This window comes from Fukomys damarensis, unplaced genomic scaffold, assembly GCF_012274545.1.
Source record: "Fukomys damarensis isolate Sample0158 unplaced genomic scaffold, DMR_v1.0_HiC HiC_scaffold_38, whole genome shotgun sequence".
Lineage (NCBI taxonomy): Eukaryota > Metazoa > Chordata > Mammalia > Rodentia > Bathyergidae > Fukomys > Fukomys damarensis.
This window is the reverse complement of record NW_022900950.1, coordinates 14,759,622-14,778,118: the sequence shown is the minus strand read 5'-3', so window position 1 is coordinate 14,778,118 and position 18,497 is coordinate 14,759,622. Positions and strand designations below refer to the sequence as shown.

The window sequence follows — 18,497 nt, the reverse complement described above, 5'->3', positions numbered from 1 at the left end:
TTTTTTTTTTTTTTTTTTTTGCAAAGTATCTTTATTTTCTTCATTTGGTATTGTTTAGAAAGGACTTCCCAACTCAAAGATCTTTTTGCAATCATCTATGTAGTCTGTTATTACTCTTATGGTGTTATTTATCTTTTATGTTTAAATATTTAATGCATCTAGAGTTTATTTTAGTATACTATATGAGTTAAGAACAAACCTTTTCCAAATGGTTACTCAGTTGTCCCAACATCATTAGAGGGTTTCTGTTGCCCATAATTCTTAGCATGGGAGGAAATACTAACAGAAAAAGAGATAGCGTGGTCTCAGTTACTAAGAAACTTTTACATGCCTTTCTCATTACAAATTCATATTGTTCAGCATTCTACATTTTTTTGCCATCATAGTGCTAATGAAAAAAGCATATGGTATATTAATGGGAAAAGAATATAGTAGAAACTTGTTACACTAAAAATTCAGACAAGGAAGGCAATGTTGTTACTGGAGCCCAGGTTCAAGGTTGTGGGGTCCCAATAGACTAGGCTCAGACATGGCCCCATAATGTTCAGCAAGGAGATGAACTGTGGTGAAAGGCAAGAAAAGAGCTTTAATCAGCATGACTATGCCAGGAGGACAGATAAAGAGGTTCAAGTTCTATCTTTGAGGGGCTGTCAGAAACTGGGGTTTTATAGAAGAGAGAAACAAAGGAAAGAATTGAAGATTTGCATAGCTGAGGCTTTGCAGAGCTGGCACTAGATGATCCTAGTCAGTTCGTGGTCTCATTGATCAATATCTGAGGACTTGTTCCATGAGGTCCTAGGAGAGCCATCATCACTGAGGGGGCGCAATTTGGTTCCCATCATAAGATGACAGCTCCTAAAAATTACCTCATACCTTGGTGTTCAGTCTTGAAGGAAGATGAGATGAACTAGGTAAATTCGGGGCTAATAAAACATAATACAGACACTCCTTGGGTGATTAATATGCCTACACATAGAGCTGAACAGGACCTAGCACAAAGTTTTCAGGTAATAAGGAGACATAAAATGAAGGCAGAGACCTTTCCTACATTTAACCCCTGGGCATCTGCAGTCCTGGCATCTAAGTCCCTGTTGCAGTATCCATTTTATAAAAGTCTTCCTGTGTTATATTGAGTCATTCTCCTCAAGAAGTCTCTTAAAACACGCTTGTTTCATTTACTCAAAGCTTTGCTCCTCAAATGAACACAACACTGAGATTCCATTTCACTCCAGAAAGAATGGCTGCTGTCAAGAAATAACATTTGACCCAGCTATTCCCCTGATGGGTATTTTCCCAAAAGAATTTTGAAAAATCATACCACAGTGATATATGTGCACCAGTGTTTATAGTGACACAATTTCTAATAGCTAAATCTTGGAAACAGTCCAATTGCCCATCAGCTAGTGACTGGATAAAGAAGACATGGTATTTTTATAAAATGGAATACTACTGAGTCACAAAGAATGAGAAACTAGAGACATTCATGCTAAATGGATGGACCTTGAGGCCATACTCAAGTGAAATAAATAGGACACACATGTGCAAAGACCAAATAGTTTCTCTGGCATGAGAAACTGAAAGTGTAAATAAGGATCAAAATGTAGACTAGATAATATGAAATAGAAAGATGAAGCCCAGCCAGGGAATTAGCTCAGTGGTTCCACCACCTGCCTTGCAAGCGCAAGGACCCAAGTTTGATCCCTGGTACCAAAAAAATAAAATAAAATAAAATAAATAAAAGAAGCATGATACCCAAAGAGGAAAGGGAAGTGGGAGGAGTAGGGAAAGAAAAGGAAAAATATGAGAAAAGGAAAAAAAAGAAACAAAGTGTTTAGGGAGGGTTAGAAGAGAGGGCAGGGGAATGGGGAAAATATAAAAACCAAGATATATTATGTAAGGGTACAAATTCCCAATGATGAATGTCATCATATTGTATACTTAAAATGTATCAATAAACTTAATGAATTAAAAAAAAAAAAAAAGCTAAAGATGTCTTCTTTCTTTTGACCTGTAGGTGGCAAACTTTCACTCCTATGCTTTCAAAATTTTGGCCAGGCAAAGTGACTTGTTCCCTTAACCTGTTACCTCCCTCCCCCTTTAAGTCACAAAGTTGAGCAAAGTTATTCCTATTACACTTTGGAGTTCTATATTCCATTGACTTATATCCCTGGCAAGTTTTGTTCCCATTTAAAAGGAACAAAATATCAAATAATTATTTCTTAAAACATAGTAAGGCCAGACTTGAAAGCTAATTACCCACACAGCGATATGAATGTACTTAATGTGACTGAACACACACACACACACACACACACTTTTGCTTTTCTTTGCCTTCATTGCTTCATTGGGACTTTTTTCCTTTTCTTTTTTTAGCAAGGCTGAGAATCAAACCCAGGCCCTCACTTCACAATATTGGCACATTTTTTTCTCTTTCCTTCCATCACTCTTAATTCCCTCAATCTTACTGTCTACAACTAATCCACTCATCACATCAAACACTTTCACTGGTTTTTAAAAAGTACCTAGTAAAGATTTTAGTAAGCTATAGAAGGTACAAATTACAAATGTAGTACTAACATTTCACTATTTCCTCATTACACCCTTCTTTCTTGCTTCTCTCTTCTCTTCCTTTTTTTAAAATCAGTGAAATCGTCCCTAGCCTCAAGAAGAGCTCTTCTTGCTTTCACCCTCTTCCACGAACTCCCATTCTTCAAAAGGACCCGAATTAGAAGAGTTCTCCAGAAATAGGAGGCCTACTAGTAAATAAAAATTTCTCCATTTGATTTCATTTATAAGGATGGCATTTGAATTCTACGTAATCATAAAAAGGGAGAAACAATTACAGAAGGGACAAAGAAAAATTTATAAATTTATTGCTGTAATGTAGAGGGGAGCACTTTAAGGCAGCACTATGTGCTAGAGGAGAAAATATGAGAGATAAAACTCTTCACGAGCATGTGGAAAAGCAGGCATTACTATGTACATACTTGGAATAAAATTAAGTTGTTTCTATTTAAAATTGTTCTTGGAGGCTGGGGATGTAGCTCAGTGGTAGAGCACTTGCTTAATGTGCAGGAGGTCCTGGATTCCATCTCCCTATTGTTTTAAAAAAGTTATTCTCATGTATTTTGAGTTTACAGTGTGTTTATTGAGATGTAATCCATGGTAAATTGAAGACCCTTTGTAACATACAAAGAACTATCTGGAGGAAATAAAAAGAACCCTAGATACTATAAAATGTGAGTTGCTATTGTCCTACAATGTGTAATGAGGTCTATTTCCAACTATTTTGATGTTTCTTTTCTGAAAAAATTTTTTTCATTTCTTTTGCCATTTTTCTTGGCAATCACACTAAACATTTTGCTATGTGTTTATCTGGTTATGTGAAGAAAATTCTTTGTACACTGTCTGCTATGAGTGAAAGCAAACTGAGAAATTCACAGCCTGTTGACGGTATTGGGCCCTGGTTTGATGTCCAAAAAAAGTAGACCTGTTTCCTGTGTTAACCTCAGAGCAGGGATGGAACAGGCTACTTTCCAATACTTTTTCACTTTGGACCAAACAATAAATTAGGAGAATTAAAGCAGATATAATAATATATCTTTCTCTCACCACTTCATTGAATTATACCTTAGTTTCTTGTTAATGTATTTGAACTACCATTAGTATTTTCTTGTTTGAAAACACTATAAACTTTGTTTTCCTACAAATAATCACTTATTGCAGAAATATTTCCAAAAGTGTTTATAAGTAACAGAGGGGCACTTGACAAAATGCAGATTCCCAGAGCCAGACTTTACCTTTTAAATTAGAGCCTTCTTTGGATCAGGTACAATTTTCGTAATAGTTTTTAACCCTGGCTACATAATAGGGTTACTTAGAGGTGTTTTTGCAGTACTAAAGATTCACACTGAGCTACAGGCTCTTTTTCACTTTTTATTTTGAATGGGATCTTGCTAAAAGGCCAAACTGGGATCAGACTTGGTATACTCCTGCCTCAGCCTGTCAGAGTGCTGGGATTACAGGCATGCACCACAATGCCTGGCTCCTTTAGAGCTTTTAAAACAACTAACATCCCATGTTACTCATTTCATCTCAATTTTCATTTCTTATTCTAGGGAGAGGCCTACCCATCAATGTTTTTTTAATTTTCCCTGGTGGATTACTAGTATGCACCCAGGGTTGAAAACAAAAATTCATTTTAAAAACGTGTACTTTACTCCTGAGGCTTTCTCTAAAACAAAGTGGCTGCTGAACACAGCATATGAATCGCACAAGCCTAAGACTGAGCAAAACAAGCCGGACACAAAAGAGAATTAGCAATTTGGAATAACTGCTGAGAGACACAGGGTTTCTTTTGGAGTGATGGAAGCATTCTCAATTTAGTGGTGACAATCATACAATATAGTGAATGTACAAAAAAAAGCACCTAAAGTACACATTTCAAAGTGGTGAATTTTATGTGAAATATATCTTAATAAAGACAAATAAAGGTGGGTGTGGTGGGACATGCCTGTAATCCCAGTTCTGAAAACAGTCGAGGCAGGAAGATTGCAAATGAAGTCCCACCTGGAAAACTAAGAAAGACCGTGTCTCAAAATGAAAGGACTGGGAATGTCGCTCAGTGGTGGAACACACCTAGGTTGGATCCCAGTACTGGAAAAAAAGAAATTCAGGGAGGAAGTGGTGACTGGCAAGGAAAATGGGGGGAAAAGGAAGGGCCCTGAGAGCTGACAGTGTTCATATTCCTTACCTGGGTGGTTTGCAAGGGCAAACTCACTTGCGATCATTTTTGAGCTATATATTCATGATTTGCACTTTGGGAAGATAGGAAAACTATGAGTCATCAAGAAAAGGTTAAAAGATAATTCAGGCTGTTCCATTTTAGAATGCAGGAAAAACTGACTTAACCTGTAAACAAAGCAAGTCTCCTGTGACATGAAGATAATTTTGACAGTAGAGGCCATGTAATACTGGGATGTCTGTCACAGAAGGCTATAGCAACTCTGTCTTTGAACTCTCTGATAAACAGCCTCACTGTAAAAATCAGTTCTGTTTTTGTGGTTATGGCCAGACATTAATTGAGACCTAATCCAGTCTACCATTAGTCTATGTATACTTTATAGTCTGAAAATTAAAGCTAAAATAAAACAAAACCTTATATATTATTGAATTTCTATATTCTTGCCATAGAGACTTAGGTAATTCATATTGTCTTAGATACAACAAACTTGCTATAATGTATTGTCATTCACTAAGCTGAATTTCTAACTTATTTTTCCTTTTAAATTATTGCCAACACATTTTTTCTTAGTTGTTCTTAATATGCTGATAGTCCTAGTTTGTTCTTCCTTTGTTTACTTTTCCAGGTTCTGTGAATTTAGTTGATTCTCATTTTCTTTCTTTGTATGCTCTGGGGTTTCATGTCCTTTCTATCTCCTTTTACATTTCTTTAAGTCTACTCAAATTTCTAAGATCTTCAATTTCTAGATATTGTGAGGTTCTGGGTAATGTCTACAGTTGCTTCCTTTGGCAATCATGTTTGTAGGCCAAAAAGATATGGCTTGGCATTGTCCAACATCAACTCTTCTGGTTTCAGATTTATCTCTTTACAATTTAGCATTGCCACTGACTTCATAATCTCTGTTTTGCATGGCCATTCCCTTTGAAGTCTTTTCATGAATTTCCAGAATTTCTTATTCTATTAGCCACTTGTAGACTATGTCTTTATATGTATAAATACGCATATGCATATAATATTCATGTATAAATTTATATGTATAAATACTCATAATATTACCAGACTCATAAAATGACCAACTTTTTCTAGTTCTTATTGTGATGGAGACACAGAGGGCAGAGAAACCAGCTTGCCTTAGGTGAACAAATGATGCTATTTTATTCAACACAGGCAGATGGACTGGCTCTGAGCAGAACCAGCAAAGAATAGGGGGAAAGCATAGACATAAGTAGAGAGGTGGTTGCTAGGAGGTTGCCACGCATTGGTCAGAGGATTTATTCTCTTGAGTCTGGAGGCAAAGATAGGGCAGTCTGTGCTCCTCGAACTGGGCAATGGTACAGATGTTTCTTGGAACTGAAGGCTGGGACATGATGGCCTTTTCCTGTCAACACCAAGTTTGTCTGTAATGGCTCTTCCCACAGGCGGCAAAGTTTCCCACCTGACCAAACTGGGGTGGGGACAGAGTGGCCAGGCTATGTCAATGACATTCCTTTCTCTTTCTTGTTATAAAAGGAAAAAATGTAAGAGAAGTGAGCATTGTTTTTCATGGCTCCTTCAGGCAGGACATGTGAATGCTGTGAACACATTTAGTTGGGAGAGAGTTATTGGGACATGGGTGGTATGAAGGAGTCAGAGCAAGCACTTGTCACATTGACAGATAGATGAAAACCTTAACTTGATTTCTGAGGAATCTTGAGAGAACCTTGAGGAGACAGTGCCCAAAGAGGAAGAGGAAAATAGGGTGAGAGTAAATTTGAGCGTAAGAATTAATTGTATCTCTATAGCAAAAGAAAATTGTATTGAAGCCATAACAGCATCATAAGTAAAATCTACAGGAAAGCACATAGTAGGAACAGAGGGTGTTTAAGGCTCTTTTTATCAATTATTAAACACGAGGAGGGTGAGAAGGAAGGAAAACAATTTTATCCCTTCTGGGGAAAAATAACACAGAATTCCCTGAAAAATATCTATCCACATAAGGTAAGATTTGAGGCTGGAGGCCTGAGGGTGAAACCAAGTAAGGCCAAAGTAAACTGAATAAAGGAAGTGGGTGAAACAGGCAAATATGTAGGGGGAAAGCATTTAAGCATCTTCTGGAATTTGGGTCAGCCAGAGAGAAGTAGGGAGATTACTTGAAATTTCTACAAAGAGTCAAGCAAGTTATCAACTGAACACAGCTTCACCTGAGAGCAATGTACCCACTGGTGTGTGTGGAAGTCTTATAGATGGACAACTGTCAGAGTGATGTAGATGACCAGGAAGCATCCTGTCCACTTGGGCTGTAGGGACCAGGGGTTTAGATATTTAACTAGGACAATTTGTTAGCCAGGCTATCTTCATGAAACTGAGTGTCAGGAGAAAGCAAGAAAAGGTTAGGAGTATTTTGAATCTCTTTTCGGGCTTGTTGTATAACTGGGAGATAGTCACTAATGGGACTGGCCTCTAGGCTGAGGTTTTGTCCAAGCATAAAGGCCATATAAAAACTCAAAGGGGTGTATTCTATGGTCTGGGGATTCGTGTCTCAGATATAAAGGAGAACAATCAGAAGCAAGGAAACCCAGTCATTTTGTAGCTGGAGTGTGAATTTAGTGAGGTTGTCTTTGAGGAGTCCATTAGCCCTTTCTACTTTTCCACATGATTGAGGCTGGTAGAGGTGTGAAAGTTCCACCAGACACTAAACAACTTGGACACCTGCTGGGTAATTTGACTAATGAAAGCTGGGCCATTGTCTAATTGAATGGAGGTAAGAAGACCAAACCAGGGATCATTTTAACTAGGAGGGAGTTAATAATGGCTGAGGCCTTCTCAGAGCGGGTAGGAAAGGCCTTCACTCACCTAGTGAAGGTATTAACCCAGACCAGAAAGTGTCTCAGCTTCTGTACTTGAGATATGTGAACTCAATTTGCCTGTCCTGAGTTGGGGGAAAGCCCTGTGCTTGATAGGTAGAAAATGGAAAGGGCCTCAGGAAGCCCTGAGCTGCGGTTGTGTGGCAAACAGAGTATTGAGTGATGATGATTTTGAGGAGGGTGTTCCATGAGGTAAAGCAGATAAGAGGCTCAAGCAGTCAGGTTAGAGGTTTGGTAGCCTGTGTGAAAATTGTCATGAAAAGATGAAACAATGGCATGGGCCTGTTAAGCAGGAAGGAGGAACTTTCACCAACTCAGGAACCATCTGTCTTTGATGGAAAACCCTGATATTGTTGATGTTAGGAAGGGAAATTGGCCAGGGTGAAGCAGGAAAGGGCAAACAATTCATCGTTGGGGGCATAAGGGGCAGATCGGTTGCTTCCTTTGCAGCCTTGTCTGCAAAGCCATTTCCAACAGCTATGGTATCTGAAAGTTTCTGATGTCTTTTGCAGTGAAGTACAGCCACCCAAGTCAGCAGGAAAGTGACTTGGAGAAGGCTTTAATGAGTGGAACATTAATGATTGAAGACTCTCAGGAAGTGAGAAATCCTCTTTCTGCCCAGATGGCAGCATGATTGTGTAATACATGGAATGTATACTTGGAATCTGTAAAGATGTTAACTTGTAAGCCCTTAGCTAGTGTGAAAGCATGAGTCAGAGCAGTTAATTCAGCCTGTTGAGAGATAGTGGATGAGGGGAGAGATTTAACTTTTATGATAGAATCCCTTATCCCACCCTGGCAGGGGAGCTGAAGGTGGGCTTCTATGAACTTCCATCAATGAACTATGGTTAGGGTCAGAAAGGGGGAAGATGGAAATGTGTGAGAAAGAGGTTGCTAGGTATATTGCAGACATACAGTCATTAGGTTCAGGATTTTTAGAAAGAGGCAGCATGTTGATAAGGTGAGAAGCTGGGTTGAAATTGGGGCCAAAGGCAGTGATTACCATAGGAGTTTTCATGCAAAAGCATATAAAGCTGAAGAAAGTAAGAGGCCAAGAGAAAGTGTAGAGTTGGGATGAAAACATGAAACCCTGCAGGTTGTGGGAAGAGTAAAAATGAGTGGAGCATGTCTAGTAATTTTGAGAGTTTCTAAGAGTCCAGGGCTCTGCAGCAGATGCCCACATGTTTATGGCAGCAGACAGCATCTTGGCCATCCCATGATGGTGGGCCCAAGCTGTTTGGACAGGAACACTAGGACATGGGTTGGGACCCCTGCTGCACATCCTCCATGTTCTATTTTGTAGAGACTTTAAAGTTCAGTGAGATCAGGAAGAGTGTGGGATGGGGCTGTCTGTAGGGCCTCTTTTAAGGATCAAAAGGATGAGTGAAGACAGGTTTTGTGATCTAAAAGCTCTGCAGGCTTTCCCTCTTTTAGTTTGTAGAAGGGTTTAGTGAGGAGAACAAAGCCAAGAACCCAGAGGCAGAAGTACCCTTTTATGCCAAGAAAAGAAAGGAGTTGTTCTTTGGTGGTAAGAAATGGGATCTGGGAGATTGAGTGGATGCAGTTGGTAGGTAGGCTCAGGTATGTTTATGGAGAATGATGCCAAGATAAATGACAGATGAGGGAGAAATTTGGACCTTAGAGGGAGAGACACAATATCCCTTGGAGTCAAGATCTTGTAATAATAAGAGGGTGTCTTTATGGGATGCCTGATAGGAGGCACTGCAGAAGAAGAGGTCATCTACATACTATATGAGATGAGAGAAGGAGGGGTGAAAAGAAAGCAAGTCAGGGGTAAGGCCCTGACTAAAGTAGTAGGGCTATCCAGGAAACCCTGTGGTTAGATGGTCCCGGTTATCTATTGGAACAATGTGTGTCAGGGTCTGTCCAGGTGAAGACAAAGAGAGGCTGTGAGAAAGAGTGCAAGGGGATAGTGAAAAAAGCATCTTTTAGACCTAAGACAGAATAATAAGTGGTAGATGGAGGGAGAGTGTAGGGTTTAGGTACTACAGGGTTTATGGGAAGGACAATCTAATTGATAGCCCAGAGATCTTGTACCAGCCTATAAGCACCACCTGCCTTTCGTACCAGAAGAATGGGTTTGTTGTAAGGGAACTTGATAGGGATTAGGAGACCATGCCACAATAGATGAGAGGTAATACGTTATAAGCCCGTAAGGCCAGGTCAGGGATGGGATATTGTCATTGGGAAAATAGGAGTGGTTAGGCTTGACAGAGATGGTGACAGGTTGTTGGAATGAAACTAGGGATGGGGTGGAAGTATCCTAGACTCTTGGGTTGAGGTGAGGGGAGGCAATGGAAGCTTTGGGTGGGGGTAAAGAGGGAGTCAGTAGGGCAGCTGTAACTGTTGGCTGTGCCCGAGGGATGGTCAAATTGGCTGACAACTTAGCTAAGATGTCTTGCCCTAGAATGTTAGGTGAGGATGACTAAACATGAGTGTGGGAAAATGTGTTGGCCCAATTGACACCAAATTGGGAAAGTTTTTAAAGGTCTTTTCAATCAATACCCACAATAGTAGTTGGGGCTAGAAATGCCCATCCTTGGAAAGAAGAAAGGATGAAATGGCTGGCACCCATATCAACCAAGAATAAGATAGACTTACCCTCTATCCTAAGAGTTACCCAGAATTCAGGGTCCAAGATGGTCCCAGGGCACCTCTTTGGCTTCCTGTAAGACTTAAATCTCACTTTCACTCCTGGAGTGTGAACAGCCAAGAGGCTTCCACGATGCTGGGCTCAGAAGCTCAGCGAGGCCCCAGGAGCTTGTCGCACAGCGAGAGTCACCCAGGAAGGAACACACCAGGCAAGTTGGCAAATAGACCTTTATTAGTCTGGCCAGACGGCACTCCCCAAGCCAAGTAGCTCAGGGAGGTGGCTAGCTCAGAAACAGAGGCCATTTTATATAGGGCTGAAGGGGGGGTTTACACTTAAAACTTACAGAAAGAGGACAAAGGCAAAGAATCAGTTAATCTGAGCTAGTGGTCATCAGGCATATACTTGACCATCACGTACTAATGATCAGCAGATTGATTATCCATTTTCCCATTTTCAACTTAGATTACAAAGTTCAGAACATTCAACTACAGGCAAGCGAGGAGTGGCGTGATTGATGTTGGGTCTCTATGTTCACTACAGTTTCCATCTAGCCTCCCAGTTACTTCAAAGCAGCCACCCAACAATTCACAATCAATTAGTTATCCTGTAAGGGATGGGGGAGAGCGACAGTCTCTAGGTCGTTTGCTGGTCAACATGGAGCCGCTCTGGTTCAGTCAGGCTCCCACATTCCAGATGGTGTCAGTCTTCAGTGGCCAGGTCAAATTCTGGAAAGGAGCTGGTCAGGGGCCACTGAGGTTGTGACCTAGGGGTGGCTGTCAGTGTGGGCAGTCTGACTTCCAGTGGGGACTGACACAGGAAGAACACAGCTTGGGGGAATCTCAGGCTATGGACATTCCTAGCCCAGTGACCTTTCTGGTGACATTTGAAGCATGGTCCTGGTGACGTGCCTTGAGTCAGGGACACCTTTGATCTCTTTGTGGTCAAGTCGGTGGTTGACTTTGAGGGATTTCTTATGGTGAAGGCTAGCATCTGCATCTCATAAATGAACTGTTTATAGACACTTTCATCTATATTATTGAAGACCTTGAAGACCAAATTGATTAGGTCTTGTTGTGGGGCTTTACGGCCAATCTCCAGCTTCTGTAGGTTTGTTTGTTTGTTGTTGTTGTTGTTGTTGCTGTTTTGTTTTGTTTGTTTTTCCCAAAGTCTGGGGCAGACTGAGTAATAAAGTGCTTCTTAAGGATGAGTCACCTCTCCGGTTTTTCTGAGTCTAATGCTGTATATCACCTAAGGGCAGAAGCCAGGTGGGCTGGATAAATTGGGCTGGATTTTCATCTCTGACCTGAGTGGTCTCTTTGAGCTTGTCAAAACTAACTGCCTTATGGATTGCCCTTTGAAGCTCCTCTAATAAGTAGTCAATCATGCAACCTCAGTTGGCTATGTTCCCAGATGCTGCCTGATAGTTCCAGCTTGGGTCCTTCCAGGGGCAGCCACAGTGCCCACCATAAGGGTGGCCTGAATAAGGTGAGGTTTATTCCCATGAGATTGAGTCGAGAGAATTATTTATTCTCAATTATCTGGGGAGAGTGTGGAGGTAAGAATAATATTCAAATCAGCCAGGTGAGGTTATATGACCAAGTTAGGTATTGAAACTCTTGGATATATTGGATAGATTCTGAAGAGAAGGAGCTGAAATACTGATTAGAAAGGTCTGTCAGAAAGAAAGGAACGTAAACTCTGTCTATCCCTTCTGCCCCAGCCATCTCATGGATTAGGAACTGAGGGGCTGAGGTTAAGGGTTTGAATTCAAAGCAAGGGGCAAGGGATGCACAGCCAAACCACAATCCAAGCTGGGTATGGGGCATAATGGATCTGGGTACAGCATATGAGGAAGAATTAGAGTCAAGGGGTAGTGTGGGATAAACAAGAGGCCTAGCAGGAGGCTGGCTGTGGAGAGTGGCAGATGGCTTGGGGAAAGGAGGGAACTCCTTTCCTCTGCTGTAGTGGCTGCAGCAGAAAGATTTTGGGGAAGAAGGTAAGTGTCTGTGTCAATTATGGTGGCCCAAGCTTCTGGGGGGGGAGTGAGCAGTGGAGCTGCCACCAGTACAGATGAGGAGGGGAACTGCCAGGGAAGAGCAAGGTCAGTTGGATATGTTACCAAGGAAGAGTCTGTCTTGAATGGGACTGGATAGGGTGCTGATGGAAAGGAAAGAAGAAGTTGAGAGGTATCACAGAAAGACATAGGGTGAGGAGACTGCAGAGTGCAATAAAGAATACCTACACATAGGGTTCCTAAGGCCATTTGCCCATTTTTCAGCAGTAATTATCTAAGTCCTAAAAGATGAAAAAAATCAAAGGTGCTGATTTCTGGTCATTGAGAGCCATTTGCAAGTTTATATTATGGCCAGGCAGTATTACAAAAAAATACATAGCTGTTTAGGCTTCAGCTCAGGGTAGAGAAGGAGAGATTTCAGGTTTTGTAGAAGACAAGCTAGGGGAGAGGAAAGGGGGATAGAGGGAGGGAGATTCCCCATAGAGAGTAAAGAGAGATAATGAGAGCAGCAACAAGGTCAACAGCATATTCTCCAGTTGACACAGGGCTGTAATGGGATGTGAGTGAGTGAGTGGTCAAGGCAGATGTCTGCGGTTGGCCAGGCACTAGAGAAGGATTGTTCCTTACTGGAAGTGTTCTTTGACCAGAGCTGGGTTTGAGGACCACAGGAAGTGGAATGAGACTCTTTCTGTCTTCGCAGGTAAAGAGAGAAGGATCCTGGAAATTTAAGAGTTAAAAGAGATAACTGTCTTATCAGATAAAGGGAAGTGGACATCACCCCCTACAGAAGGTAGCACTCCCTATGACTCCATGGGATGAGAACAGTGGGAAACCCTGCTCCTGCTTATGGGACTCTCCCAAAGTCTCCTATGTGCTTCTTCCCTTGGCTGAGTTTAAAATGTACCCTTTCATAGTAATAAACCATAACTGTGACTTAATAGCTTTCGATGATTTCTGTATACCCGTGTAGAATTACTGAATCTTGGAGACCACCTTAAATTGCAGTTGGTGTCAGAAGTGAGAATGGCTTGGAGTTTCCCAAATTTTGTCTTGATAGGTTTTTGGTTTTTTGGTTTTGGGTTTTTTTGTTTGTTTGTACCAGGGATCTAACTAAGGACTTTATGCTTACGAGGCAGGTGCGGTTTCACTGAGCTAAATCCCTGGCCTCTGTCTTGATAGGTTTGAACAGAAATGTTTGACCTATTAGTCTGAACCATATTAGCAAATAATTATCTATTTTCTTTTTTGTGCTCCAGGAAGACATAAATATATTTCATGATCTAGGCCCTAGTTCATTTGTGCTCCTGGAACAAAATATCTGAGAATGAATAATTCATAAATAGAACTGTATTGCTCACATTTATGGAAGCTTGAAAGTCCAGGACCAAGGCACTAACAGATTTCTTGTCTGGTAAGGGATCTCTGCTTCTAAGATGAGCCTCTGCCTCATGTGGCAAAAGACAGAAAGGGCAAAAAAGGACCTAGCTATCTCTTCTCCCCAGTTTTTTTATTTTTTAAGTAAGGTCACTAATGTTTCTGCCTTCATGCCTAATCAACTCCTAAAGGTCTGCCCTTCCTCCCTCCCTCCCTTTTTCTCTCCCTCTCTCTCTCTCCCTTTCTTCCTTTCTCTTCTCTCTCTTTCCCTCTCTCTCTCTCTCTCTCTCTCTCTCTCTCTCTCCCATCTCTCACTCTCTCTAACAGTAGTGAGGATTGAGCTATATCCCTAGGCATTTTTTATTTTTTATTTTGAGACAGGATCTTGCTAAATTGCCCAGAAAGAGCTCAAACTTGCAGTTCCCTGCCATACCCTCCCAGAGTGCTAGGATTATAGGCATACACCACCATGCTGGGCTGGCTACACCTCTTAATGCTGTTACACTTGTGATTAAGTTTCAAGGTACAAATTGGGGGGGGGGGCACATTCAAACTATAGCAAGCCATTTTACAATGATGTGAATATAAGACCCTTTATAGCAAAATAAATAATGGTCAAATTTTACCTGCTCTAAAAAATGTGAGTTCTTTTTCCATTTTCTTTTTCTTTTGATATATTTTCTTAACTTCTTGTTCTATTTTCACTAATTTTTTTTTAAGTTACCCACCCCTTAAGACTTTCTCACAGGTCTCTATAAAGGTAAAGGCTGCTGAGGGCCAAGACCACAACTGATTCATGTTATTAGTGCCAGCTCCCAGCACACAACCTAAATTCCCTTCATTAAGAGAAAACATAAAATCATATTTTTAATGACAAGACAGTACTAGATAAAAATGCTGAATACTAGTCCTTGCTTTTCTACTTGCTTTGTCAGTCCAAACAAATCATTTATCTTCCTTGAACCTCAGTTTCATCTGTAAGAAAGGTTTTTATCATTCCAGCTCTCTATTTATTCATAGATATGACATTCTTTAAGCTGAAATCTCATACAGAAGCACAGAAGCCCACTGTATAGGAATGATGATAGTTTGAAGAAGGCATGGGAGGGTGCATACTCAGAACCCTCCCTCATCCTCCACTTGTTCCCAAAAGGCACAACTGGGGCCTTGTCTTTAGAGCACCACTGGGAAGTCAAAGTTGCCACTATCCAAAACGTTGTATTTAGCAGCAATAGCAAAATATTATTTTATAGTATGATAACCCCAAATGTTATTTAATGTGAAAAAATTGTGTTTGATTCAAAGTTTTGCTTATATTTTTAGTATGATCTTTACAGAGTAAAACAGATTCAGGTTTAACTTCTGGAACAACAGAACAAAGGACAAAATAAATTTAAAGCCAAGTCCACTATTCTCTTTTCTTTTCCATCTTCAATCCAATTCATATTAAATAAATGTTGAGAAATTAATAAGCCCAGAGGCCTTCAAGGACGTGGGTACTTACTTCATCCTGTCAGGAGACTGCCATCCTTGTGTCCACTGGGAGAAAAAGGAATCACTGAACAAGTAGTAATCATACAAAGCCAAGTACTGAGCTGTCTAATTGCTTTGAGAATAGATTTCTAGTTAGTTTATCTTAAAAGTCCCTAGAAAAACCTAAACCTGGACTACATATGAGCAACATTTTGTGTTGTATTTAATAATAAATATTTATAAAGTATTTCATCTTATTTAAATCTTTCAACTTGGTACACCCTTACTATATTACCATTGTTATAAACTCTTGCTACTGAGGTTAGTATTTATTGTGATTACTAATATATTTGAACTCATATCTACCACCTTATTCTGTATACTTTATTTTTTATTGTTTTAGTTAGCTTTCCTGTCACCGGGACAAAATACCCAACACGCACAACTTAAAGGAGGAGAGGTTTATTTTGGCTTATTGTTTTTGGAGCATTTCATCCAAGTTTGGTTGGCTCCAAGATGAAATGGTGTGATGGAAGGTCATGGCAGAGTAAAACAGCTCACTTCATGGCATCCAGAAGCACAGAGATAAAAGAAGAGCTGGAGACAAGAATGCACCTTTGTAGGTCATGCCCCAGTGAGCCACCTCTAATCAAGCCCCACCTTCTAAAAGTGAATCAGCTATATATTTATCAGTGGGTTAATCCACTGATGAGCACAGCATCCCCATGATCCAGTCACCTTCCAAACACTTGAGACTTTGGGGAACATTTTAAAATCTAAACTGTCGTCCCTTCAGAAAGGTTCACATCCATCTCATTATTAAGAATTAATTTAGTCTATCTCTAGAAGTTGCCAAAGTCTTAACAGTTTCATCATTGCTATAAAGCCCAAGTCCAAAGTCTCCTCTGAGGCGCATGGCAAACTCTTAGCCGTGAGCCCTGTAAAAATCAAAAAGAAAGTTAAATACTTCCAACATTCAATGACACAGGGTAAATATTCCTATTCCAAAAGGGAGGAATAACCAAATAGAAAGCAACGAGACTCAAAACAAGACCAAAAACCGAAGTGCAAACATTAAATCGTTTACCTCTATGTCCAGCACTCAGGGTAAGTTGTGGTTAGATGTGAACTCCCAAAAGCTTGCATGGCTGTGCCGCTACAGCATTGCTGGTTATAGCCCATGTTGCCTCTCTTTTGGGCTGACTCTGCTCACTGAATTCCCTGAAACCCTGAGATAAATTAAACCTCTCCGCCTTTAATTTTGGGTGTCAGATATTATGTCCTAGCAATAAGAAAGCTGATGTATATATCACCAAAAAGTAGAAACAATTCAAATATCTGTCAGTTAGGAAATAAACTATAATTCAGTGAAGGACTACTGCTTAACAATAAAAAGGAAAGATTGATGTACACACAGCAGGATCTCACATATATTCTGTGAAGTGTGAGAAGCCATATTTAAAATCACACATGCTATATGATTCTATTCACATGACATCCCAGAAAGGGAAAAACTACTGGAAAAGACAACAGATCAGTGATTGCCCAAGAATTAAGAAAGAAATAATCGTGCGCTGAATTTAGGAATATACAATGGTGCAATAACTTAGAAAACACTGGATTAAATGTAGAGATACCATTGTGACTCAGCAATTCCACTCCTAGATATTGAAAAGTTATGTTCAGGAAAAAATTTATACATGACTATTCATAGCAACATTATAATATTCTAAAAGTGAAAATAATTCAAATGTCCATCAACTGATGAATGGATAAATAAAATACTGAATATCAATAAAATGAAATATTATCTGGAAATTAAAAATGAAATATTGATAATTGCTGCAACATGGATTTAATGGTTAATCTTGATTGTAAATTAGATTGAGAAAAGCCTAGGAAATTAGTAAAGCACACCTATGAGGGTGTTTCTAGAAATGATTGGCATGTGGGACAGCAAACTGAGGAAGAAGACCCACTCTGAATGTGAGGAGCACCATCCAGTAGTCTAGACCCCTGGATGAAACGAAACCAGGAGGAAGAGGAGCCTGCCAGTGTATCTTCTCTGATTCCCAGCCAGCATGATGTGAGTAGTCTCTTCCTCCATGCAGGACTGTGACATGGTGTTCTGCCTCACACTAAGCCCAAAAGTGATGAAGCCAGCAGCCATAAACAGAAATATTTGGAACTATGAGCCAAAAGTAAATCTTTTCCTCTTTTAACTTATTTGTGTAGGTATTTTGTTGCAGTGACACAAAGCTAACACAATGGGTAAACCTTGAAAACTATGCTATGAAAGAAGCCAGTCACAAAAGAACATACAATGCATGATTACTGTTATATAAAATGTCCAGAACTGGCAAATTTATAGAGGCAAAAAGATTAGTTACTGCCTTGGTTGGGAAGTTTGGGGTGAAATGGGGAGTGGCTAGTAGAGTTTTTTTTGGGTTGATGAAATGTTCTAAAATTAATGGTGGTGATAATTATACAACTCTTTGAATGTACCAAAAACATTGAATTGTATATTATAAGTGAGTAAATTTTATATGTGAATTACATCTTTTAAAAGTTATTTTAAAAATATAGTGCATGTATTTGACTACAAAGGGTAGAATGAGATCTAGAGATATAATTTAGTAGTAGAGCACTTGCCTAACATATCTAAGGCTCTGGGTTTGATCCCCAACACTGCAAAGAAAGCAAAAGCAAAAGAAAAGCAATGGTGGCATGAGGGGATTCTTTTTGTAAGGCAGTGGAACTTGACTCATAGTGGTTAAAAAATTCTGTTCATTTGTCACTCCGAACTGCACATAAAAAAGAGTGAATTGTATGTAAATTTGAAAATAAAATTATTAAATGTAAAAATTCAAGAGAGGAGTTAAGGTTGATGAAATAAACAGTGATATGAAAATTTATTTGGTAGTTAGGAAAAATATTAAGAGACTGAGCTTTTCTACCAAAACAAACCCTAAGAGAATTGAAGAATTAAATACTTTTTAAGTTATAAGAAAGAGAAAGAGATCAAGACTCTATAGTAGGAGAACTTCTTACAAGAAAAATGATAAAGAAAATACTAAATGAAAAAATTCATGGATTCGTCTATATAAAAATTTGGATCCCCCAACTTAAACAAGCTGGAAAAATATGTTTTTGGCAAATATGTCAAGAAAGTATCTTTACTACATAAAAAGCCATATAAATCAATAAAAAAGCATTTAAATCTAAATTGATTAATAAAATATATACTGTAATTCTTACTTAATTTTTCAATAGAAATAATTAATTAGAAATGACTACTATACCTGTCATATTACATCCCTACAGTTTGAAATAAAGAAAATTATTTATTCTTTCTTCAGAAAATATGCATGAATTCTTTCCACTTTAAGAATTATAGTTTTTCTTTCTAATTCTTTTTTTTTTTTTTTTTTGTTA

General features: G+C 39.4%; 1 protein-coding gene across 3 annotated transcripts in view; it reads left to right on the top strand.

The window, feature by feature from the left end:
- The window catches only part of Bbs12 (Bardet-Biedl syndrome 12), a 57,624-nt gene that overhangs the window by 15,905 nt on the left and 23,222 nt on the right, over positions 1 to 18,497 (top strand). For all 3 annotated transcript variants that reach the window (XM_033759964.1, XM_033759963.1, XM_033759962.1), the window contains one exon: positions 12,916 to 13,005. The gene's annotated coding sequence lies outside the window, so the exon portion shown is untranslated. The remainder of the gene's footprint in view (positions 1 to 12,915; positions 13,006 to 18,497) is intronic.